A 27,488-nucleotide genomic window follows, 5' to 3' on the forward strand; every position below is an offset into this window, starting at 1 on the left:
CAGGGACAAATCAAAATTCCAACAACCTTGATCCCAGCACCTAGACTCTGCCATCTGTGAGTCCTGCCCTCCCAAGTAGTGCCGCCCTAGTCCTGGAACCTTGGAACTGAGCCTGCAGGTGCTCCACCTGCCCATCTGTGGACTCAGCAGAACCAACACATCCCCTCTGACATGTGTGCATCTCCTGCAGAACCAACACCTCACCTCTGCTGCTCGACGCATAATCCTCAGAACTGACATATCGCCTATGCAGCATGCACCCTCTTGATGCATGGAGTTTGCACTGCCCATAGCAGCCTATTGGAACCGCAGCTGCACAACCCATCTCCACACACGGACATTGTCTTGCCCAACACAACCATTAGAACCACCACTATGTGATGCATCTCCTCGCCTAGACCTCACTTTGTCTCTGCTATACAACGCATCGTCTAACCAAATAAAATCCCAAAGTAACCCCAACCGGTTGGGGGGGGAAAGGTGTGGATAAATGGAACAGATCGGAATGAAGAGTAAAGAAGGTATTCGCAATTACCCATACATATGGTTGCAGTCCTAACACACTGCATAGTGACTGAGCAGTAGGGTTGTCTCCTTTCTTAGGACAGTATACACCTCACTGCTCATACCCAAAGTTGCCAAAAGACTTAGGCCCTCATTATAAGATTGGTGGTAAATACCGCCTAATGCTGTAGTGACGGCCGCCAACATAACACCACTGCGGCTACCATCCGTCCGCCATATTACTAGCACTGCCCGACTTCCGATACAATAAGGGAGGAAATCCGTCAGTGTTTATTGTACCACCAGCACCACCACACCAGTAGATCGCCGCCAGCCAAAGTATGACCAGTAAAACGGCCTGGCAGTTTTCTGCTGGTGGGGTGCTGCTGGCGGTAGCAGCACCCCTTCGCGTTCACTGCCGGACGACCTCCTCACTAGGCAAGGTAAGACAATCGTCCGACAGGGGAGGGGGGTGGGAGAGTGGGGGGTGTTTTGTGTGTCTGAGCGTGTGCATGAATGTGTGAGTGTGTGTTTGTGAATGTGTCTGTGAGTGTTGTGTTGTATGAGTGGTTGTATACGTGTGAGTGAATGTGTGTAAGAATGGTGAAGTGAGTGCATCTGCATGTCAGTGTGATAGTGTGTAAGAATGTGTGTATGTCTGGAAGTATGCATGTATGAATACAGGTATGCCAGTGTGTGTATGAATGTGTGTATGCCAGTGTAAGTGAAAGGGTGTATGCATGGTGTGTATGGGTGTCTGTGTGCGTGTATGCGGGGAGGTGGGGTGCTGTGACTGTAGGGCGGTAGGGGGACTGGGGCATGAGTGGATCGGAGGGGGTGGGGGAGTGAGTGGATCGGAAGGGGGTGAGGTGGTTAGTTTGTGTATCGAGTGGGTGAGTTTGCATGGAAGGGGGGCGTCAGGTGAGTGTTGGGGGCATGGGGGAGCCGCCTACTCGTGACAGGGAAGGCATTTCCTGTCACTGGTATGGGCTACCTCCATGGTTTTCGTGGCGTTGCTAACTCCACAAAAACCATGGTGGTAGGCTCATAATGCCATCGGCGTACTATATTGGTCACTGGGCTGGAGATAGACATCTCTGGCCCGATGGCTCATACCGCCATGGCGGTATGAATGGAGAAGTGGCCAACCCACCAATCTCATAATGTGGCGGTATGTACCGCCAGCCTGTTAGCAGTAATACCGCCTCATTAACCCTGGCAGTCAGAAGACTACCAGGGACATAATTAGGGCCTTAATGTTTCCAATAGTATCATACTCCTTCCTTGACTTTCTTTTGTAAATCGATATATGTTTTATTATATGTTAGTTCAATTAAATTAAATGATGTGAATCAGAACTCCAGCTCCCAGAATGTACTTTGTTGTTAAACTAAATCCCAAAGTGAAGCGCTACATCCTTGGTGACAGAATCATCTAGTGACCTCTCTATCCTCTGTCTGTAGGTCCTCATACCTTGCTGGAGCAGGTCAGTCCACTTCATACAGTGGAAGAGATGGGACTCTCTACAAGCACCTGAGCTCACACTCTCTTGCAGAAGGCAGCTCCTCTTCACACAGTGATTACCATTACACATTTATCTTGAACAGCAGAATCCGAGCTATGATAAAACTCAGCCGAATAAACAGCTTTGGAAATACCAGAGACCATAGGTATGCTTAGCTAAAGGATAGTGCTTCAGTGACCTGGTAGTCCCATCGGTTGCTCTTGGGAATATGTATAATTTTTCTTGGCTGCTTGTGACCATTCCACCCCGAAGACTCCTTCATTGTCAGTCCTCGGGGACTGAATGGGGGCAATTATCCCAGCCAGAGTTGCCATGTGCTGCTACCTTGTTATTCATAAGCAAATCTTACAAGAATGTATTCTGGTTACCAGTACATGCCATTCTTTACCCTTCTGTTCGCTCCTAGTGGTCCCTGCAAGCAAAGTCGGAAATCTGTATGACACACCCAACCCCTAGCATCAAAGGGATGACTACCAGTTACAAGCCGAGCTTTAGAGTATAGATTCAACTTGTGACTTCCAACATGTGGCTGTTTCATTTTGTCTTGACTACCAGTTTTTGGGCATGCTCATCCGATTGTGATCATGGAACTGTAGCTTCTTGTAACCGGCATATACATAAAGATTCGTGCTCAGTGAGTCATGGGTAGACTTTAAAGAGGATTTATCTTTTGCATTTCCCCAGTGTATGCCTGCAGATTAGTCTTTTCCACTTGAAAAGCAGACCATTTGGATCTTTTATATTGTGTGACTGTATCATTTATGCCAGTGCAGAAGGAAGCATTTATTATCTGTTGCTCCTGAATGGATCCTACACCATCCTTATGTGGGTTGTAAATAACGCGTACATGCTAATTGGTTAATTTCCTCTGAAATTTGGGTGGTCCCTATGGAGTTTTACTCTAGATGCCTATCATTAGTGCACTTTCGTGGATCAATACTTTGTCACCCAATTAGTGATTAAGGAGCATTTACTTTGGTTGGATCACAGCATTGCATGCCTCTGAGTTACTCGTCATTTTTGCTGTAGGGCCCTCATATTAAGATTGTCTACCAGGGTTACATACCTGGCACTTCAGGATATTCTGTAACACATCTGCCAAGACTGACTGAACCCGGGCTATACTATGGGCTGATCTTTTATTGCTAGTGGGTAGATTCTAAGGAGACACTTCTAGCAAACAAAATACGCTTACATAACGTGCATGCTTTCTGTCGCTCACTCCTTTTTCCCAAAAGTACTTGCTTTGATGCAGTCACCTAGAACGGAGTAAGAACACCACTCTGTTCACTCACGCAAGACACCAACATGAGCCCCGCTGGCGTCCACGCTCCTCCAACCGCGTGCTTGACCACAGTGTAGCATGCTGCCTGTCTGCTAATGTACATCAGCGCTTCCTCAGTCATATGAGCTCTACATATATTCAATTACTATACAATACCATGATGTATTGGGGCTGACTGCATGCTGGAATGTGAGGCAGGCCGCTCCCTTTCTGTTTTTCCTGTTTAAGAAGGCTCCCTTGGAGCTGATGAGCTCTGGTTGAGCACCTGCGTGCCAGTGAGTGGTACATAAACCTGAGAGGACTTTTGGCAGCATTTCCAGCACCCCCACAGACCAAGCTTCTCTCTGCTGATGAAGGGCTGAACCCAGAAACACGTGCTCAGAGATTTACAACACTTGCTGCACGTACTAAGGTGAAAAACTACAGTTTACTTTATGGATAAAAAACAAACTTTGACTGCATTTACCATGATGCATTGGGGCTGAGTGCATGCTGGCGAGTGAGGCAGGGTGCTCCCTTTATGGTTTTCCTATACAATAAGACGTTATTTAGGGTTTTTTCCGATGCTTATTTGGGCACTTTTTCTTTGAATTCTGGCATTTGTGGTCTTTCTTGTTCCATTATAAAACCAGGACTACAAGTCTCAGATTTAAAAGAAAAGAAACCTGGACTACAGCAGCTCATAACGCATGTACATGGTAAACCTGGCAGCGATGTTATCGGGATAGGTGAGACATCCATGTGAAGGAAGTGGTGGCCACCGAAAGCGCAACAGACCTGAGCCACTCACTTTGGCTCAGGTCTGTTGTTACCCTTTGAGGCAGTGGACACATAAACCAGTGTGCTGCAGAAGCTCATTGGGTATTCCTGCCCACCTGAAGTCCTCCTCATTACATTGTGACGTCCGGCTGAAGGTTGGACGGGTGGCAGCAGAGACCTATTCATTGCCATGAGAGACCATAAAACGTTTCTTGATGTGGCAGAGGATTTCTATTTCTTCCCTTTTGCTTTTCTAAAAATTGGCGAAGTTAGCGTTGTTTTAAAAACACTTTTGATCCTGGAGAGATGCTCATTGTCACACTCTTCACATTCCTAGTGACACTAAATGTCTCTCAAAACGTCACATGTGAGGAGGGCCACCAGAACTGAGGTTGCTTTGGCCTCATTGTTTTCCCCTTAATTATTGATTTGCTAGACTAGACGAATAAGCTGCCATCTGCTGCTAAATTTGATTTACCAAAAAAGGTTCTAAGACCTCAAAAGGCACTCAAAAAGTGAAACTCATGGTGCTGCGCAGTGTCAGACTTTTTGTACACTGGTTAACTGGTGTACTTTAAGCTGAAGAATGTTGTATGCAAGAGTCCCACCTAAATGAAGGTCAAACATTTGCCCAGACAGTATTGAAGGGTTTAAAAAGTACAAATCACATAATAATATTGCGAGAGAATGCGCCACATCCTGAAACATCATTTGCCTTTTTTTGCTCCATAATTTTTCCAACCTTGCCACATAATGTGGTCCTTCATTGCCTCCTAATTCATAAGACTGTGCATATAAAGCATTGAAGTGTTATACATAAACATACTGAAAACGGATTAGAAAAGTGAAACATTGATTGCTATCCAGTGCTGCAGGATCAACCTTAAAACAACTGGAAGAACTGGAAAAAGTACAAAGAAAGCACTTACTGTGGCTGTCTTCAAGGTTCAAAACGACTGGCAGTTTGCAAAAATGTTTCATTCCAGAGCTTTTGCAGCTCAAGACACAGCCCTATAGGCCTATAAGAAGAGTCAGCACCCAGCAGAATTGGAAAACCAGGACAGTATTCTGATGATACAAGCTCTTCTGGTTCCTTTTCAAAAGAAGACCAGACCAGTCCAGAAAACCCCTAAAATCCAAGCATACATGTGCTTGGTAAAACCTGGAGTCCTTTAAGGGTGTGTTGCTTGGCAACACCTTGGCTGAACAGGCAAGTTGAAACATTGGCAAGTTTCTGCTGTGCCCATCCCCAGCCTGGAGCACCCGCATTATTGCAGAAACAAGTGGAACATGATCTATAAACTATTTTATTTTCTACCACAAACATATCTTCCACAGCCAGGGATTGCAAGGGCAGTGACAGGGGTAGAACTGGGCTAGCAAGGAGATGCAATTGCGATGCCTGGTGACGCCTAAATGACGTCCATGGTCAAAGTTTCACATATAAGCAGGACCACTGAAATTGTGAGATTCTCTGGACCCAATGTTTTCTGCATAATTATGGACTAGCCACATACCCCATCATCTACTGCCTAATTTGCTGATTTACGAAAAAACTAACAGTACTAACATTACTAAAAGATCAAAATGTACTAAAAAAGCAGCACATTTGGTGTTGTCCAATGCAGACTTTTAACAAACTGGTGAACTGGCTCCCTTTGAGTTACTGAATGCTGTATTCAACAGTCACTGCTAGAATAATGAGGTCAAATATTTGACCAGACAGTATTGAACATTTTAAAAAGTAAACACAGTATACTAACATTGTGACAGAATGAGCCACATTATGAAGCATAATTTGCATTTTCTTGTTCCATAATTTTGCCAACTGCGTCATATAATGTGGTCCTTCATTGCTCACAATTCAAAGGACCCTGCATATGAGGCACTGAAACCTCACACATAATCGCAGTGAAAACAGATTAGCAAAATGAAAAATTGACAGCTATATAATGCTGCGGTCCCACACTAAAATAACTGGTGGAACTAGAAAAAGGCAAATAGAAATCACTTAACAGTGGCTATCCTAAAGGGTGTAACTGCTGGCAGTTTGCAAAAAAAATTCATTCCAGAACTTTTCCAGGTCAGTTCACAGATCCAGAGGCCCACAAGGACAACAAGGCCCTGATTTATATTTTTTGATGCTAAACTGCACCAAAAAATGACATTAGGCAGGTTAGAGTAAAAAAACATGACTCTAACCTGCCTAGAGTCATTTTCTGATGCAAAACCATCCATACCACATGACTCCTGTCTTAGAAAAGACAGAAGGCATGCCCACCACCCCAATGGCCAGCACGGGGGACCAGGGTCCCCTGGGCATGGCCGATGCACCCAGTGCCATGTAGGGGGACCCATTTCAGGGCCGCCAATGGCAGTTTAAGAATGAAAATAAAATACTTACCTGTACTTACCTGGGATGGGGTCCCCCATCCTCCGCTGTCACTCTGGTGTGGGAGGAGGTGTCCCTGGGGCCTGGGGATGGCACCTGTTGGTTTTTTCCATGGTGTTCCACCATGGAAATAGGCCTACAGGCCCCTTAATGCCTGTCCTGACCCAGGCGTTAAATAATGGCGCTAACCAAGCTTAGGGCAATTATTTAGCCCACCTCCCTCCCGTGCACCATTTTTACACAGGAGAATAAATAAGGCGCATGGGCTCTAGAGTTATTTTTTGCCTGGAAATACCTACCTTGCATCTCATTGACGCAAGGTAGTTTTCTTCAGGCAAAAAATTACTTTAACCCCAATATTTTGATGCTAGGCGGGTCTAGGGTCAAAATATAAATATGGAGTTAAGTTTGCACTGAACTAGCGTAAAAAATGAAGCTATTTCAGTGCAAACAGGGTATAAATATGCCCCTAAATCTCAAAGACAAATTCCTCCTAGGTGTGCTCTTAATAATAGGAACATAATCCGTTCTCTCAGATTGGAAGAATTTCTCACAGCTCTCTATCCACATTTGGTGGGCTTGAAGTCAAGTCATAAGAGGCACAGACAACACTCTAAACTATTGTTATACACCATTGTATATCAAAAATCAACATTCTGGAAAAAATGTTCATCTACGTCAGCTCAACGATCAGGCCCATCAGTCCCCTATGAACCTTAAGAGCCCTTGAGAGAGTCCTAAAAATCGGCAGAAACACCTTCAAATCGAACCACTTCCTACCTTCCTCGCCTTTACCCCATCCATTCCCTCTTTTCTCTTCTTCCACGCCTCTCTCCTCCCTTATCTGTACTATATTGTTTCACTCTCTTATTTTCTAGGAAGCTCTTGGTCTATATTTTCTAAGGCAGCATTTCTAAGTGGTACTAGAAAGCATGTAGTCTTTCACTTAGTTGCATCGCTATCTGCAACTGGAACAGATCTATACGTATGATATAAACACCAATCTTGTGTAGGATATTAGCAATCTCTTGTGTATATCAAAATGTACATGCTGGCAAGCTCCCCTTTTCTGCATTTTTCTTTTCTTACATTTTGGTCTGTATCTGTATGCATATCAAAATCTGCAATAAACAGTTCTGGAATAACAAAACTAGTGTCCTGATGTCCCAACAGTGTAATCGTTTTAGAAACATAATGTGAGATAATTAGGTTTACTTTGATTGATTTCACCTTCCTGCACCAGACCTCTTTCTATTCTTTCTTTATGGGAATGCGATTCCTTAGAATCCAGGGTAATTCTCTTCTTCATCTCCAGATATGTAAGAAATAGATTCAGTTAGCTCATCGGTAGTTTAAACCGGCTCAGTTGCAATGTCAATATTTCTTATTAGAGAGATACCATGCCCAGAGCTGGAACAGCCCACTTCCAACAAATTGTTGCCCATTCTAGTCAGGGTGCTACCAACTTTTCGGTCCTAGAAGCAGACCCACCTCAAACACTGAGAGTTAGGGAGCTTTTGAGCTAGTAGGGTATCAATACAAGAAATAAATTATTACCCCTGATAAAAAAATATATATATATATGTTAATGTGGTAAGCTGGTTGAATAAAGTGTTGTAAACAATGGATTTCGAATATTCCTGAGACTCAGGCTGTTTAAAATCAATGGCATACAGTTTTGCTGCTGGTAAAATCATGATACTTGTGCAACTCTCAAGAAACCACAAAGCAGCATGAGTGGACATTCTTCCACAGTGTAATACTGAATGGCACTTGGAAGACTGCAATAATTGTTCAGATAACAAAGAGGATTCTGCTTACGCGGTTGTAGCTGGGAATACAAATCACAATTTCTTCAAAGAAAAGCGTTGACTTGATATCACTTTGCCATTCAGACCTTGTGGTTAAAGTTTGACAAAGGCCACCACCATCTCCGCCTCAACCTGCTTGTGCCTGATCCAGGGGCAACATGTGAGGTCAAAAACCGGGGAAAGTGTCTGAAGCAATGAAAAAACAGACAATGGGAGACAACTAGGAAAGGCAAACTCCTTCCTAGGTGTTGCTCTGTTGAGAGATAGGCAGACAAAAGGACAAAGAAGCATGTTTATAGCTGTTTTTGCAAACCACAGCATTTATGTTCTATAATGCTTTTCACACACCTGTCTTAACTACCAAGGCCTACTCCTTATATATGTCTACCCACAATGGGATTCTATTTTGTAACGTAGAATGGCTGGATGAGTGGAATATTCTTTGCGAAACATGCAGTGATATTCAGACGAGCCATGAGTTAGAATCTGGCCAGGTCCACTAACCATTCCACCCTGCCAAAGTTTGGCTAATTTAGTCCCATATTTATACTTTTTCACGCAAAACTGTGTTAGCGCAGTTTTGTATGAAAAAGTATAGCGCCGGGAAGCCCCATTCCAAGACGCCGGCCGTGCCTCGTAAAGGATGCTAACAGGGTGGGGGAGGTGCAGGGGAAACCAGAACTTGTGCACCGAATTATGGCGCTAAACTGTTCAGAGGCAAAAAAATACCTCTAAGCAGTGCAGCGCCATTTTCTGGCGCACAACCCCCATGTACATGGCTCATGTCTACATGCAGTGGTGGCTCCTCTGCTATGGCGGAGGAGCATCGCCGCCCCCTGCTAGCAGCCTCAAAAGTTGAAAAATAAAATGATAATAAAAAAGGTTTATTATTGTTTTAGTTTTCAACTTTGGCCAGGTCAGGTTTTGGGGAGGGGGCATTGTGGTGAGGGGACAGAGGAGCAGTGGTGGTGCTGCTATCAGTGCGCATGTGGGTTTGGCCAGCCATCTCAGGATGGCCAAACCCACATGCGCACTGAGCTGTCTACAACCCGAGCTGTGTTGCTGGGTTGGAGACAGCAGGCACAGGCTCCAAGTCTGCCTGGGAGCAAATCGAGGGCACTTAGGACAATCCTGACGCAGCTATCATGCTGCCAGCAGCATGACACCAGCGTCAGGATTGGCAACAGGGCAAGCTGGGAGCCTGTGCCTGCACTGGTGAGGAGCAGAAGACTGTTGATGCAGCAGGCGTCAGGTAAGTTATTTTATGTTTGTTTTGTTTCTGTTTGTTTCGGTGTCGTGCACTTCTTTCCCCTGCCCTGCATCTCTGCCTTGACAACAGCCGCTACTGTACACACAAGTACATATATTTTCTAGCTGTCTCCCTAGTGTGCTTCTCTTCTCCTTGGCCCCCTGTGTTGCTACTACCCACCCATATTGTTTCTGTCCCCAAATGTTTTCACACTTTTTTTCCTTTTTATTTATCGATTCAACTGGGATGTGTGAGTAAAAAGAAAAAAGTGCCTCCATCATTTTGTAGGCGTGTTTGCACACGTGCGTGTGCCTACAAAATGATGTGGGTGGCTGCGATACAGGCTTTTTTTATTCCTTTCCAGCCATGCTACAGAGCATTGTCTATCTGTATGGGTAAAAGCATTATTAAACAAGCATTTGCAAAGCAACGGGTCTCGCATTATGTTGAGTTAGAGCTATAAGCGTTGTAAACTCCTAACCAGACTGTACTAGCCACATTAAATAGAAAAAAAACGATCGCGATTGCGCTGTGTAAAACACAGCACAATCGCACTGCGAAATAAAGAGAAAAAGAAGTCCAGAAACCATATGGAAAACATGGAGCCTCGTATGTTTCCAGTAGTTTACCGGTGTTCTCGAGGAGGGCTAAACACCTGAAAAGGCATGACGTATGCATACCTTTCACGAATGAAAACAAGCGGATTTTAAAAGGCAACCCCACGAACCAATGAAAGTGACTGACGTAACATTGGCATGGTTAAAATCCCCCTAAAGAGAGATTAGAAGAGGAATGGAGCGACTTGCACTTGCCCTTAAAAATACCTTTAAATGGGTTCCTAATGTGAGATGTGGATGGCTGTTGCATTCATGAAAGGTACTACTTTGTAACTTAATATGTCACTTCTCGTTAAGTTTGCATGCAATTAATGGCGTATTTTGAATATAGAATTTGTAAGTAATCGTCAGAAGAGGATTGAGCATTGTGCTTAGGGAGTTAGTCAATAAATGCCTCTACATCACAGTATTAGCAAACAAAGAACATGTTGGTGCTGCTGTATATTGAGAGCATGGATTTTCAAATTGTGGCAAATGAAAAATGTGGAGGGTTGTGCATGGATGGACACATCACCACAATCCTGCAATCGCCATTAAGTTGGGTGCGGACCAAGAGAGCCGTTGTCAGTCAAACAACAATGAGATTTTGTGAGATAGACTTTTCCTCAGCTTTCCCTTCAACCAAAATGGAGTAGAGACCTATTTAGAGAAACTACGTTGTTTTTAATCATTAACTACTACTTTTCTTTTTTATATAGTAACCTGTACCTGAACACCATTTACCCATGAGTTGATTTTTTTTCTGGAGACTGCATAACGAGGTCACTTCCCACACCATGTAACTGTAGGTAATTGTGTTCCCTTCGTGACGCACGTTTGGTCACAACTGTGTACCATACCAATTACTAACATTACGTATCCCCTTCTCTCCTTTTTAGCCAATTAATGATTCTGTATGGGGCACTTTGTAGTCTCTAGTGTTTTGTACAATAGATTTTACAGAATTTATTCACTGGATGCAAGTAGTAATTCTGAGAAGGAATGTTTATCTTGGGTTTCAGAATGTTATGTTTTTTCATTTTTAAAGGATTGGACTCTGACACTCAACCTGCTTTCTCCAAGGCAGCTGGACTCTGTAATACTCCTGAATAAGAACACCTGAACTTCCTATCAGTCTTCGTATTGCCCATCTTTCAATTCTGCAGATTTTGTGGCAACGAGTTGCATTGAGCTATCAGGTATCTCCACGTGTACCAGCAGTGGTTGCTGTCATTTTCAACAACATTGATGTCAGGATCATCAACAAAATCGGGCGCTCTTCCTGAAAGCAATTTCTGACAACCCGTTAGATCTTCCAAGGTCTCTCCCAAAAATTGATTACCTAACAGCAAATGCAGAGGTTTTCAGTGCTCGGTGGATAGCACGTGCCGTCCAAACCGCTGTAATTGTATACAGCCCAACGGCAGAGAGAAACACGCTGTGTGGTCTAACTCCTGCATACAAGCACTTAGGTTAGAGGGTTTGAGACGTTTGCCAAGAGATCCTATTCATTTCTCCCATTTTTCGTACGCATTGTCAATCAACAAGACCCTGCTATCAATGCACAGTAGGAAAATCTTTTCACTTCTACCTGGAGCTTTTTTCACTGCACGAACTATAGATTGAACTGCATATCCTTTTTCCTGTGCATGAACTTTAGATGAATTGTGTGCACACCTTTACATTTTAGTCACTGTGCACTGTATAGTGCGTGAGTTGGTCATGTACACAACATAAGCCAATACATACTTCAGTGATACGCACTTTTCTACCCTACGTTACTCTACCACATTGGAAACACGTTACCAAATTGCATGCATCATTAATATGTGCACCTGGACCACTATATTCTGTCTTTTTGTTTGCCCAGGACTGGTGATAACATCATACACTTTGCATTTCCTGACATGAAACATTATTCACACACTGTCTGGGTGCTGTGGGCGCTTTATGTTTTGTGTTGAGAAACGAGGACAGTTTTACTATTACACTCATTTGGGGTTAAAATTAAAAGGAGGGCAATTTTTAAACCCTTTTCTCTTTCTTTAGTGTTAGATCATGGCGACAAATTTGAACAGGAGATGCCCCTCCACCAAAGAACGTCACCCAGATGGTGAAAGCAGATAACTAAAGGGATAATAAAAGCATTTTATTATCCCTTTTTTTTCTGCTTTCGTAGCGCGTGTCAGGGTCAGCCTTCTCCGCGTCGACAAGTGGAGGAGGAGTGGTGGTGCGCTTCTAAGTGCGCATGTCAGTTTGGCCAGCCATCCGAGGCTGGCTAACCCGGCATGTGCACTCAGAACTCTCCAACCGGCTGTCCCGGCTGTGTTTCACAGCCGGGTGGAGACCAAGCGCAGTGACCCATGCCCTCCCTGAGTGGCATTTCTGCCAGCCAGGCCAATCCCAGCATTTCTTTCATGTTGTGCAACAGCATGATAGAAGCGTCGGGATTAGTTGGGGAGGTATGAAGAAGATGAGAGAATGCTGGCGCGGCAGATCACAGAGGCGGCAGGTACATTTATTTATATTTTTATTGCCCCTCTGCGCCCCCCGCTCCATGTGCTGCCCCGTGCCCTGCATGCTGCTCCTCACCCCTTCCTGACACCAGCTGCTACTGCTAAAAGGAAGTGAAATAAATATTCTGATGTCCAAGCTGATGTACACAGACCAAATTTCTGAAGACTACAAAAACCTTGGCAAGACATCAGCTCTTACTTCCCTGTTCTACCTAGACTGGTCGCTGAGTGTCAATTTAAATATTTTGCACATCATTTAGTCAGGGACCAGCTCATCAACCATTGTCAAGATAAGGAATTAGACTGTCTATGGCAAATCCATCTCTAGAAGACACTATCGAAACTGCAAAAAGCATCAAACCTCAAAGTACACCCTGTGGCTGTAGTTAGAGGGGTTCGGATAGATACAATAAAAAAACTGGCAGATTTCATGGAGTTTTTTCACAGCAAAACATATGTTTTAGATGCAGTTACCAGTCTTATGAAAATAATCCCTTCAATAAATTATTGTGTATCTCTTGCACTAAACCGAGGCACTTTACTAAATGTGTATCACAATTCTAAACCAAGTGGTGCGAAAGTTGCATGTGCAGCTGAGTGATCTCCTGACAGTGACGATGAACCGATCCAAAATAATTTACATGGCATGGTATGGCGGTGTGTACTAGTAAAGTGAAACAAAATGATCCTAATGAGTGAGTAGATTCCTATATAGATGTTAAAGTTGGAGACAGAACATTACACTTACTAGCTGACTTGGGAGCATGCATCACAATGATCACCCAAGAACTGTTCAAAGCAACATGGAATGTTAAATCCCTTCTACCACCAGACAAATCACCAGTATCATAGGATGGTCGCAAAACAGACATACTTAGTATTTTGAGAATGTACTAGAATTTAAGAGTAGGAGGATCTCTGTTAAAGTTTATGTAGCTTGCAAGAATCTTGACATCTTTAGTTGGCTTCAGTAAGGTCTGTTGGGTATGATATTGAGACCTAGGGCCAAAGAACAACCATTGGTGATACAGGAGACAGTTTGATTGAAAGTGCTATGAATAATAATCCTCAGGTATTTTCTGGAGTTTTGGCACTTTAAAAACAAAATCAGAGGTAAAGAGGAAGCTCTACCAGTTGAGCACAAGATGAGAAATGTGCCGTTCAGCACTTGCAAAGACCTGGAATCTGAACTCAAGTCTTTGTGTGACAAGGGCGAAAAAGTTCAGTAAGCTTGCCTTCTCTGGCATAGTAAGCACTACATAAATGCAATGACAAAGCTAGATCTAGCCTCAAGTTATCACGTTGAACTTGGCCCTAATTCTAGACATCTCACAGTGTTTATTTCACCCATTGCTATGCACCAATAATGTCTGATGCCATTTGGTTTGGCAGCTTTGGTTTTCCAGAGAGTAATGTGTCATATGTTTAAAGGTATTCTGGTCATCTCTATCTTTCAAGATGGTGGTCTTCTTTTTGCCACTGCACACAAGGAACCCCGTAATAAAGCGGCCTCTCGCCACCGGCACCGCATCACCTCCCCTTGTAAGGAACCAACGCCTCACTTCCCCTGGCTCACAGAAAAGGAACCAACGCCTCACCTCCCCTGGCTCACAGAAAAGGAACCAACGCCTCACCTCTCTGGTAGCAATAAGGAACCAATGCCGCACCAGCTTCAGCGACACCTCACTTTCCCGACTTCATGCAAAGTCTTTGCTTCCTCATTGTTTTCAAAGGTATTGTACCAGCCAAGATTTAATAATAAATCAGTAGGGAAACCTCACCTGAAGCATTCCTTAGGTTGAGCTTGGCAGCCCGCCAAATGGGCTTTTAACCACACCCACTCTTGCCATTTGTTCTTTGTTGTGCTTGTCTTAACTGTTTCCTTTTTACTAGTCCATTTTTTTTAAAAATGTCCTTCCCTTTTGTGCTTGGTTCCCTCCCAGGAGATTTCACTAAGAGATTTTTTTTTTTACATGCTTCCTCCTGTTCCTCCTGTTACAGAGTGTAATGGCCCCGCCTCCTTCCTCCTGTCTGGTTTTGCTTTTAATTCCAGCCACAATCCTTTCTCCTCGTTCAATCTTAACAGACCCCTGCTTCCCTCTTTAAATATCCGTGTCCACCATCTCTCTCCCCCGCCTGCCCCAGACAGGGACACATAATAAGAACTTCAAAGCTTGCGCTACGAGGTTTATCCCTGTTGCAGACTTCCTGATCCCTTCAGGGCACAATGTCATGTCGGCCTGTGCCTACGTTTTTAGAAACATTGCCAAGTTCTGATCTGATTACTTTTCGATTTAAAACCGGTATTCAATTTATCCAAATATCACAGCTTTACTGATTAAGCTGAAGTATTTTATTCCATCCTCATCTCAAACTGTCCGTTTGTGTAGTGACTTTAACTAAACGTCACCAATCAACAGGGAGGAGGGCTGTATTTTATTAAATCGTAATCCCCAAACCATTAGGATCATATTGTTGTTGAAATCGAAAGACTGATGCTGCCAAAGGCGCACAAAGACCGTGCCCTTTTGTACTGCCTCGAGCGAGTAGGTGGGTAAACTGGACTCTTATCTGGAAAACCAATCTCCTTGAAGCTTTTCCACGCACTCGGACAACCGAACTGTTCTAATGATGCATATTAGGTATGTGGGGGAATTGCTCGGATTGACTCCCGTTCACATTCAAGAACTGGCTTAGAAGTGGAAGACCAGGCACACAAATCACTTTGCATGCTTACTCCTCATCCCCCTACCTCTTGAAGGTATTTCCTTTAAATATGTAACCAAACCTTCAACAGCACATATAGCAGCCCCTTTACATCATTCTTGCGCTCACATTACTCATGCTACCTTTGTGCACATTATCTGAAGCAAACTGAAGCCACGTTTGCTTCTGCTCGTCATCAATTATCATTTCGTACCTCCGGTCACTTCTGTGAAGCCCCATACATTCATGGCCTCTTTCAATACTATGCTTGTCATGTGCCATACAGTAAGGAAACATGATAACTAGCAGAAAAATCTTTAACTAAGATGGACTTCACAAGGCACCCAAAAGTAAAAAAAAAAATGTTTTCCCACCGTCAGTCAAGAGAAATCCCATTACGGTCTATGTGACGGTATCTATTCATTTCTTGTGTTATTGAATGGTCGTTTATTCACGTATGCATTTTTGAATGCCAGCATGTCATCTTGCGTCTGTTCTTCAGATAGAATCTTTCACCATTAGATAGAGGGACTTCCAGTGGTTAGCCAAGGAGAAAGTTTGTTCGTCCACCTTTGCCAGTGGAGGGTTTTACAGCTGGGAGTAGTTTGTTTTTTAAGGGCCTTGTTTGAATACTATTCCAGTAGGCCTGCTAGCCCTTTAGTTATATGCATGGCCACTGGAAGTATGTGGCAAGAGAAGTCCAGTAATGCACTTACAGCACCAATAGCTCTAACTCAAGCAAATGCGAGACCATTTGCATTTTAAATCTGTGTTTTTAAATGTCACAACCACAAAGACATAGGGGACATAGCCCCAAGATGAGCTGTTAGCATGGGCCATAATTTCAACCAGAACACAAAGTTAGGATGAGGATTTGTATGTACATAGAGTGAATGACAATATGGACAGGATTGTGGCAAGGTAACTCTGCATAGGTTGTACAGCATGTGTGAGGAGTATACAAGGGGTTAGACTGACCAGGCTGGCTACCAGAGATGTATTAAGGTATGGGCAAAGTGGGCACCGGCCCAGCGCTGCAGTCTTTCAGAGGGGCCCCTGATAGGGCCAGCTCTGTTCTGCAGAGAGCCTATCTCTGATGATCTTGAATAATTCTTAAACAGATTGTTTTAGATACTGTTTCCTTTAATTTATTTTAATGTGGGTGATGAGTGGGAGTCTATGGCTGACATTTTGCAGAGAACTCGGTTTAAGTTGCATGCAACATACATAAAAAAATTAATTTAGATCAAAACAGGACCTCACATATGAGAAATGAGATGGAGGGGTCACAGAGATTATTTGAAATAATATTAGTGACAGCCGCTGTGTTACAATATTGAAAACACACATCATGGGCAGCTGTAAACATATTTAGAATAAGGACCATTGAGCTTGTGCACTGTCAGTGACTTGGCCATAAAACAGTTGAAATTGGATCATACATTCAAAATTGTTTGGGAAATGGGCCTCCAAATAATGTTTGGCCCAGTGCCCCCAAAATCCTTAAAATGTCTCTGCTAGCTATGTATTTCACATCGGGCATCAAATTCAGCTTTTCTATATTTTCTACATTTGTAAACATACACTCCTAGTAGAATAACTCATAATAACTCAATCAAGCACAATCTAGAGGAAGAATTGTCTATGTGCCAAGTTAATTCAAATTATTTCCAAACCCATATTAGTTTTAAAAAAAGTAGGAAAGCCTAGTAGATGGAGTAAGGTCAAGAGGCCAATTTTATGAGATTCAGGAAAGCCCTGCAAACATGGCTTTTCAAGCAGGCTTTCGAAAGTCTACTCTCTGACCTTTCTGTTGTTCTAGAGCCAAATTTTGTTTACTTTTTACACTGACCTCTGCAACTCGATGTTTTAGTTCTGAAGCAAAGCAGTCGCATGACCGCCTATTTGCTCTAAGCTACCGATTCGAGTAAGACTCAAGCTCTGTACACAGAGGCCTAGTTCAAGAAGCCAGCTCTTATAGTTCATTGTCAGCACTCAAACTGGGAGAAGATATTGAAGCATAATATTTGCCCTGGCAGCATTACAGACAATTTTATTTTAGAGGGTTTTTTACACACTGTTTCGTTGTTGGATTTGCTGGGCAGTCTGCCAGTGTTGGTCTCTTCAAGATCAGAGGCTCTTTATTGAAAATGCTGAATACAGCATAACTCAGTTGGAATGGGGTTTAAATAAATTGCACTACAGAATACTGGGGTGTAAACTGAGAAATGTGTTTTAAAAACCGTGGGGCATAAGGGGTCACAATTTTGTAAACGCGATCTATAGAAAGAAATTCCACATAGATTTTCCACACACAAAAAAACAAAATGCACTGGATTACAAGGAAGAAATGCACAATTAGTCTCAACTTAAGTCATTTACATATTGAGGGCCAGATTTATCAAGATTTTGGGTCGCTCTTGTAGCATGCAAGAGGGCACAAGGGTGACGCAAAACCTAGGTGAGACTTGTCAAGCCCCGCAAGGCCACTTTGCGTGGCCCTGCTTTGCTTGATAAACCTAGAGTAATGCATATTGCTGCCTTGTGTTACTTTGTCCCTGGGGGGGGGGGGGTACATGGGTGTTTCTTTGCATCCATCCATTGATTTTGGCGCATTCCCAGATTTACCATTAGCGGGAATGGGTCAAAATGATACGCCTCTCAAGGTAAGGAATAACGAGTAGAAATATCTTTTCTGCAGCACGCATAGAAAGTGGAAATGCTTCTTAGGATTGTTTTTGTGCAGACAGGTGTCCCTTCCTGCACAAAAGATTTGCGCCATGTAATGATAAATGGAATGGCATTCCTGGCCATTCTCTTTCACGCAGCGCAACTGGGTGGCTTGCTGCTCGGCAGCATGACGCTGCGTAAAAGAATGATAAACTTGCCCCTCAGTTTTTTTTGCTAAAAATCAGCGATGGTTTTGAGACTCATAACTTTTGACATACTGATTATTTGAAGTGTACACACACACTGCCTCTTTTTAAATGTGTTTGCATTTTAATTGAGTTTTGGAAGGCTAAATTAGTATTGTGTATTAAAAAACATAGCCTAACACCACCTTCCCACCCACAAAGTCTACATTTATTGAACAACTGCAGTTCGAAGTGTCGTTGTTCAACTCACTTTCCAAAAGACACATTTGTTGAAGTGAACCTAATAATTGGCTGCTTCTTGTCTCTCCCACGTTGAAGGCAACCTTTCAGCAAAAAATACCCAGCCGTGTTTCTGGAGAAGCCATTTCCTGGGTTTTTCTGTGCAAGAAAAATAAAGAGCTGGAAATGATGACATTTTCCTACGCCACATTTATTTCAAATGAAGATTTAATTTCTGCTTTGTATATTATTATTTTTCAGTAGCTCATGCTGATTGAAAAAAGAGATGTATTGGCTACAATCACCTAATTTCACGGTCACTGTCTACTGGGGTCTCAGCGACATGTTTCTCCCCCTCCTGGCGCCCGTGGTCAGGTCTTGGCTGAGTAAACCCAATACGAATCAAACGAAGATTTAAACAATGTCTGTTCTTTACCATGAATAATACGTGTGCACACTTTAAACATTCATTTTTCAAAACCCATGTGGTTGCAAATGACATTGGTTTTTCAGCTGCATTCATTGCAACTATTGAGGTATTGTATCATAATCTGCCTTCTTGAACATTATGAATTCTTACTAGAAGAAGGGTGTCATTAGTGGTTGGGGGAAGGATGTGAACTCGGAATTTTCGGCCCAAGATGCCACTCTTCAGGCAAAAGAGCAAAGCTGCCAAATTCACAAGGCGCCGGGGATTTGATCTCTCGCTTTGCTCGTGTACTCTTCGTAATCCAGGTTCACCGCTGCTGGGTAAATCGGTAGACCACAAGCCGACCACACCGCAGTTTTCCACAGATTTTGCAGTGCCACAGGTCCAGGGCTGAAGTCTTTGGAAATACAGGCAGAGAAGCGTTTCGCTGACATGGATGCGTTCCCAGTCCCCAAATCCCCACATGGAAGCTGTGATGGTTCTACCCATCCTAGTTCTTTCCGACACTTTACACTCTAGAGCTTCATTTAAATGAAAAGGTAGGAAGACTTACCACAGACGTCGAAACACGAGCACCAATGTTATCTTCGGCGTAGCATTCAAGCAGTAACAAATGATAGAATTCTTATAAAATTAATTTAGAAGGCATAATCTATAATTGGATGAAGAGTAGATCATTGTGGTCTTTGAGGGCCACAGTGCAAAATTCATGGAGTTGCTTAGAAGAGTAAATAATATTGGACTGGAAGCAGTTGCTAAGTTCCTCAGCTGTCTCACGCTGTCTGACGCTAATACCCTCCTCCAATTCTGCTCTTCAACATATCTCATCACCTAATAACCTCGTGGTTATCAGTGTATTTTAAAGAAGACTCTACTTTCCCATCGTGTCTCATCTCGCTTTCCACTCTAGCTCCTCGCAGCCCTCCTCGCCTACAGCTTTACCCTCTCCCTTGTAGCCTCTTCAGTCACGCCCCTCCCCAGTAACCAATCACTCCCTTTAGGAACATGCAACTTTCTTTCTCCTCTTATCCCATTTTCGGTGGCCGGCCGCTTCTCTCTTTTCCCATAATCTCTTGACCCCCACAGCCCTTGTCGCATGCTACGTCTTAACACACCTCTTGTACAGTCACTCCCTTTCTTTATGACAACAATTGGCCTCCTTAAGTACAAAAGTACATACTCTCATACATAAATAACACAATCTCTCACAACATTCAGGCTACACTGGCAGCTTATTTATAGGACAGTGCCACTAGATATCTAAAAACATGTGCAGCAGAATAGTCAACTTCATCACAAATTAGGGCGTCAGAAATGTTCCAATCAGAGGTGGCTCCTCTGCTATGGCGGAGGAGTGTCACCCCCGCCAGCAGCAGCTGCAAACCTTTAAAAAGAAAATGATAATAAACAATGTTTATTGTCCTTTTATTTTTGATGGGGCGAGGCCCTGGGGGGATGACAGCCATGGTGGGGGGTGCATAGAGCACTCCCCTCAGTGCGCATGTATGTTTGGTCGGCCGATTCGGGCCGGCCAAACACACATGCGCACAGGACTCTCTCCAATCCAGCATTGTGTTGCCAGGTTGGAGAGAGCAGGCCCAGGCTCCCACTCTGCCTTGGAGCGCCCGTCCAGGGCCCTCCAGCCTATCATAGTGCTGCTCTGAGCAGCGTCATGATTGGCTGCAGGGCAGGCTGGGAGCCTGTTCCTGCAGTGCGGTGGAGAGCGGGTGTGCACCGATGTGCTTAAGGTAAGTTTTTTAAATATATATATATATATTTTCATATAGGTTCATGGTTTTTAACATGTGGCATGTTTGCCTTTTTACATGGTGCACCTTTTATTAAGCCAGTAGGCTTACTTTATATGAAGTATAAGTTGTAAAGTTTATCTGGTATAGGTGAGGGGGGAACTTTTATTTTTTGGGGCATGACTCTTTGGTCAAATGTGATTCCATACTGTAATCTAAGATATTGTATTTCTATCTACCTTATGTATATGTTTGTAATTTAATGTGTAGCATTTGGTAGTGTGGGTATGTTTGTGTAATAAATGTACTTTTCCTTTTCTAAAGAGAAAGCACAGACAGGACAATCTAAATGGTGATTACTAGCCCACACCACCTCCCCTAAGTAGACCTTGGACTGCTCAGCTTCACTGCCACGAGAAAGTCAAGCGCTACAATAGGGGTGCTTTGTTCCCAATAAGTGAGCATTGTGGACCTATTACTTGTGCAGACCTGACATCCTGCAAAGCTAATAACCCAATTGCCTAGAGTCTCCCATTCTAGAGATTCTAATTGTATCAGATCTTGGGGACAGATGCATTGTCATGCGGTCAATATATAAAAAGACCTAGGGTCTATGGCCCAGTGAAAGGTGAACTGAGTGATACAATACATCATTGAGTCCCTTTTATCAAGCTAGGCTTAATGAGAGTGGGGGATTTTAATGTTTCCCTTGACCTCAAAACTGATGAGAAACCACAATCACCAATAAGACTTATATGTCTGCAAAGGCCATAATTGGTCTAGCTCAAGGTTTTGATCTCCTCATGTATGAACACTCCATAAGCCTGATAGAAATATCTTAACTTTCTACTGTTCCTCCATAAATATACTCCAATTTAGATCTGTAGTTTGTTTTTAACAAGTTCTGAAATACTAAAGTTTGCTGCCAGATATTTACTGCCTCTTTCTCTCTCTGATCTTCCTCTGGAAGAGATAGAAATGATACATGATGAAGGCAAATGTTCATGGTATGTAACACCAAGGGTCTGAGGTAGTGGGAAAATATTATTCAGCTTAATGGGATATAAGCACCAATCATATACTATCTTATAGTGAGCCTCTCTCATGCCTAATGAGTTGTTTTGTTTTGGTATGTCTTTACAAAGTGTTTTCCATTTCACTTCCGCTGTTTCCTGCCCTAGAGTGTGTTTCCAGAAAGCAATGTGTCAAGGCTGTTGGGAGCACTGAGTATGTATTAAAATGAAGTCCTTAAAGGCCCCAGCACCTGTTGTAAAGCGTTCAATTGGTGTAAATTCTCTAGTGGCTACTTCGCAAACCTCGGGTTGTAGTGCCCAATGTTTCAGTTGTCGGTAGTGGAATTGTTCCAAGCTTGGGAGGTGATAGTCCTGTTAACAGTGTAAAAAGGTCAATATATCCCAGTTATGGAAAAGATCAGACAGGGTAAGGCATCCTCCCTCCCTCCAAGCATCAAGAGGGCCTGGGTGAGCAGCTGGGAGGGAAGGCAGAGTTAAAATGAATCGGGGTAAACGGGATCGGTAAAATTGTCCAAGTAACTGACCGATACACCTCATCCCATATTGTAAGGGTTGATCTTGTGGGGGGGCTTAAGTAGGCATTCTGGGGTTGGGCTGATGTTGGTTTCCATTATACATCCCAAATGACTCTCCATCCCACTGGCCTATCCATGTGGAGCCAGTGTTTGTCTGACTCATGCAGGGACCACTTGGAGATGACCTGTAACTGGGCAACTTTGTAATATAGTTGGAAGTCTGGGCGACCTAGGTCCCTGTTGTCTTTTGTCCACCTAAGTAATTTAAAGGGTAATCAAGCTTGTTTGTTTTGCCATATAAAGCGTGTGAATGTGGTGCACAGCATTGGTAAGAACTCTTGATCAAGAGTAATGGGAAGGCTATCAAAAAGATATAAAAAGTTCAGCAGAACCATCATTCTAATGGCGTGTATGCTACCTAGCCATGACATGTATAAAGGAGCCCATTGCTTGAGATCATTTTTTAATTGTCGTAGAAGTGGAGGGTAGTTGGCCTGGAACAAACTCGGTAGTTTTGGGGTGATTTTGATCCCTAGGTATGTGATTTCTTTTTTTGCAAATTGAAAGTGAGTCAAATCCACTAAAGTCGTCATGTCAGTATCAGATAATGTGACGTTGAGCATAAAGGATTTAGTCAGATTAATGCATGGGCCTGCCACACCCTCAAAAAGCAGTAACTCCTTTTGCAATGCTCTCAGGGATCGTTGAGGTGAGGTAAGTGTCAATAAGATATCATCCTCACACAGTGAAATTTTATGCTCTATCGAACTGAACATGATGCCACTGATGGTCAGCAGTGCTCGTACCTTTGCTGCTAGGGGCTCGATACTTAGCGCAAACAGCAGCTGGTAAAGGGGACACCCCTGTCTCATCTTTTGTCCCAGATGGAACAACCCTGAGTAGGCACCATTAACCACGACTCTAGACATGGGCATGGCATAATTGGCTTTAATCATGGCAATGAAAGCCCCACAGAAGCCAAATTGTTTCGATGTGTGGAATAAGAAAGGCCAATCCACCCTATCAAACACCTTCTGAGCATCTAAGCCCAGGAAAATAGCCGGGATGTGTTTCTTGGTTACTTTCTCAATCAGGTGGACCACCCTCCTCATGCTGTCATGCATTTGTCTGCCCTTAATAAAGCATGACTGATCTGGCTGTATCCAGTCTGGCATCATATATTCCAATCCCAAGGCCAGAATCTTTGTGTATAGTTTAGCATCTAGTTTAAGGAGGGTTATCTGCCTATATGAGGCATGAGAGCGGAGATCTCTCCCTTGTTTAGGTAAGCCTGTGATATTAACCTCACTCATGGTGGGTGTGACTGGTCCTCCCTCTGCAATATAGTTGAAAAAGGATGTCAAGTGGGGGACTAGGTCAAATCTAAAGGGTTTATAGAAATAGGCAGTGAGCCCATCCTGTCTAGGGGATTTATGAAGTTTCACTGCCCCAATTGCCCTTTGTACTTCCTCTTCACTAATTTGCTGTTTCAATTGCTCATTTTGGCCTGTTGACACCTGTGGGAGATCAACTGTTTTAGGACAGTCAAGCTGAAAGTGTGTGTCAGTGTGGTCAGCCTTATATAGTGCCTCGTAGAATGTGCCAAACACCTGTGCTTTCTCTACCTCCAAGATTGCCAGTTATCCTAAATCATTAAGTATTCCGCTAATGTATTCTGTTTCCCGTTTTACCTGTAGTTGCCTCGCCAAGTGTGTCCCTACTTTGTTACAATGTATGTAGGATGTTTGTTTCAGACACAGAATCGCCAATTCAGCCCTGTTAGTATAAATGGTGTTCAGCTTTCCCCTTAGTGCCGTAACCTTACACTGGAGAGTCAGAGTTGGTGGCCTTATGTACCTGTTTCAGGCTTTTCAATTCTCCTCCTATGCCAATCACTCCTTTTTCCTCTGTTTATTCAGTGTGGAAGTTAATGCCACACATTTACCGTTTATTACTGCCTTAAATGTGTCTCAATTGTTAGGGGGTGTAGTGTCCTTGGGGTGGTTGAGTTGAAAGAATTCCCTAATGGCCTTCCACAAGTTGCCTCATAGCAGTCTGTCACAAGTCAGAGTGCTAGGGAAGAACCAGCGATTGTGTCTTGGTGGTGGGCCGTCCGAGTCCAAGGACACCGACACTGGAGCATGATCATATAATGCAATTTGATGAATGGATGACTCCTTCAGGTCCTGGACAAGCATCTGACTAAGGAAGATGTAATCTAGGTGAGAGTATGTACGGTGTACATGTGAAAAAAATGTGTAGTCTCTGGTAATATGGTATAGTGACCGCCAGGCATCCAACAGACCCAATCCTGTACTGCCTGCTTCAGTGCTTTCATGAAGCTACCTGTTGAGAATCTACGTAGATGTGTACTGTCTATATCTGAGTGTCATGTAAGGTTGAAGTCCTCCATCAAGATTATTTCGCCTTCTGTGAATCCCCTCACTAGATTCAGCAGAGAGATCTCAAATGCACCCTGCTTAGTGTTGGGTGTTTATGCTGCTGCAATGGTGCATCATTTCCCACAAATGGGACCCTCTACCATGACTACCCTCCCCTTTTTATCTGTCTTCTACCTCTCCGGCTGAAATCTCAAGGACAAATGGAACAGTAACACAACCCTGTTGTATTTCATAGATGTCGAAGATTTATAAATAAGGGGATGTGACTCATGTTTTAATGTGTGATACTCAGCCCTTTTGAGATGGGACCCTGTGATGCCGGCGGGGTCATTGCACTCCAGCGGGGACCACAGCTTTGGTTGCAGGTGGTCTCAAGCAGGGGCCCAGAGGCGCGAGCTAGGATCCAAAGCAAGTAGACCCAGAGGCTGGTAAATTAAGTCTTTGCTGTCCCTGAGACTTCTTAATAGGAGGCAAACTCAGTCCAAGCCCTTGGAGACACTTCACCAGCAAAATTGGAGAAAACAGAATCCAGTCCTTTCCCTCATAGGCAGAAGCAACACCAGCAGGCCAGCACAGCAAAGTAACAGGCAGAGTGACAGGTCCTCCTCAAGCATCAAGCTCTTCTCCTTGGCAAAGGTTCCTCTTGGTCCAGAAGTGATCTGAAAATCTGGGGTTTGGGTCCACTACTTATACCCAGTTCTGCCTTTGAAGTAGGCAAACTTCAGAGGAAAGTCTCTGTTGTTCAAAAGATTCTGCCTTGCCCAAGGGTGGCCCAAACACACTCCAAGGAGTTGGAGACTGCATTGTGTGAGAGAGGCACAGCCCTTTCAGGTGTAAGTGTCAGCTCCTCCCTTCCCACTCTAGCCCAGGAGACTCATCAAGATATGCAGGCTACACCCCAGATCCTTTTGTGTCACTGTGTAGAGGGAATTCACAACAGCCCAACTGTCATTCTGACCCAGACGTGAAATACACAAGCAGGCAGAGGCACAGAATGGTTAAGCAAGAAAATGTCCACTTTCAAAAAGTTGCATTTTCAAACAGACAATCTAAAAAATAACTTTACCAAAAGATGTATTTTTAAATTGTGAGTTCAGAGACCCCAAACTCCAGATTTCTATTTGTTCCCAATGGGAAACTGCACTTAAAAGACATTTAAAGTCAGTCCCCATGTTAACCTATGAGAGGGATAGGCCTTGCAATAGTGAAAATCGAATTTGGCAGTATTTCACTACCAGGACAGGTAAAACACATCAGTACACGTCCCACCTTTTCTATACACTGCACCCTGCCCATGGAGCAGCAGCGGCTCCTCCATTAGGTCGGAGGAGCGTCGCCCCCCAGCAGCAGAAGCAGCAAACCTTTTACCATGAAAAGATAATAAACTGTGTTTATTATCCTTTCTTTCTGAATGGGGCGGGCCTTCTGCGGTGACCTGGATGAGGAGAGTGCACTGTGGTCTCCCCTCAGTGCGCATGTGTGTTTGGCCTGCCGTCTCGGGCCGGCCAAAGACACATGCACAGTGTGCTCTCTCCAGCCCGGCACTGTGTTGCCGGGCTTGGGAGAGCAGCCACAGACTCCCAGTCTGCCTGGGAGCACCCTTGCTGGGCACTCCCAGCCAATTCTAACACTCTGAGCAGCGACAGAATTGGCCGCAGGGTAGGCTTGTAGGCTTGTAGCCTGTGTCTGCCTGCAGTGATGAGGAAAAGAGGAGCGGCGCGACGGCGGAACAGGTACGTTTTTATTTGTTTTTTATAATTAAATGTGTCCACCTCCCACCCTAACCCACCCCGTGCGCCGCACCCACCCTGCCCCACCCCTTGGAACACAGCAAGCCACAACTGCCATGGGGCTACCTAGGGCCTACCTTAGGGGTGACTTACATGTAGTAAAAGGGAAGGTTTAGGCCTGGCAAGGGGTACAATTGCCAGGTCGAATTGGCAGTGCAAGACTGCACACACATACACTGCAGTGACAGGTCTGAGACATGTTTACAGGGCTACTCATGTGGGTGGCACAATCAGTGCTGTAGGCTCACTAGTAGCATTTGATTTACAGGCCCTGGGCACCTCTAGTGCACTTTACTAGGGACTTACTAAAAAAATGAAATATGCCAATCAGGGATGACCAATCACCAATACAATTTAGACAGAGAGCACTTGCACCTTAACACTGGTTAGCAGTTGTAAATTGCCCAGAGTATCCAAACCAGCCAAAACTAATTGCAGCACAGGATCCAAAAAAAGAGTACAGGGAAACCACGCCATGAGCTGCCGGGTCTAACACATATTCCCTCCAGCTGAAAGTGGGGAGAGCTACCCAACCCCTTGGGAGTTCTCTTCACTAATGTGGAAAATTCTGGAAAGACCCTCAGTGTTGGCATGGTCTGTTCCAGGTCAGTGTTCCACGGTAAAGTCCATTTCCTGTAGGGAGATGGACCACCTCAACAGTTTAGGATTCTCATCCTTCATATGTAGTAGCCATCTGAGGGACCGGTGGTCTGTCTGAACCCAGAAGTGAGTCCCAAACAATTAGGGTCTTAGCTTCTTCAGCACCCAGACCACAGCAAATGCTTCTATTGCTCTCCACCTCTGTTCCCCGGGGCGTAACCTCCTACCGCTGAAGGCTACAGGTTGTCTAGTCCCTCTTTGTTCATCTGTGAGAGCACAGTTCCCACACCATGCTCTGAAGCATCTGTCTGCACCACAAACTCTTTGGAAAAGTCAGGAGCCTTGAACACTGGTGCTGTGCACATGGCCTTCTTCAGGGTGTCAAAAGCAGTCTGGCACACCTCTGTCCAGATAACCTGACAGGGCTGCTTCTTGGAAGTCAGCTCTGTCAAGAGAGCAACAATGGTGCCACACCCCTTGACAAATCTCCTGTAATATCCAGTGACTCCTAAGAAGGTCCTCACCTCAGTC

At 44.0% G+C, this 27,488-nt stretch overlaps 1 protein-coding gene across 4 annotated transcripts in view; it reads right to left on the reverse strand.

The window, feature by feature from the left end:
- Positions 1 to 27,488, reverse strand: part of ASPN (asporin) — a 244,585-nt gene that overhangs the window by 135,149 nt on the left and 81,948 nt on the right. Inside the window, exon 1 of one of the 4 annotated variants that reach the window (XM_069206681.1) lies at positions 19,422 to 19,440. The exons of 1 other annotated variant lie outside the window; for it this stretch is intronic. The gene's annotated coding sequence lies outside the window, so the exon portion shown is untranslated. Of the gene's footprint in view, positions 1 to 5,002; positions 5,152 to 14,271; positions 14,352 to 19,421; positions 19,441 to 27,488 lie in introns of those variants that run through there. 2 more of the 4 variants (XM_069206680.1, XM_069206679.1) reach the window with 2 other exon arrangements.

Source organism: Pleurodeles waltl, chromosome 9 (assembly GCF_031143425.1).
Source record: "Pleurodeles waltl isolate 20211129_DDA chromosome 9, aPleWal1.hap1.20221129, whole genome shotgun sequence".
Taxonomy (NCBI): domain Eukaryota; kingdom Metazoa; phylum Chordata; class Amphibia; order Caudata; family Salamandridae; genus Pleurodeles; species Pleurodeles waltl.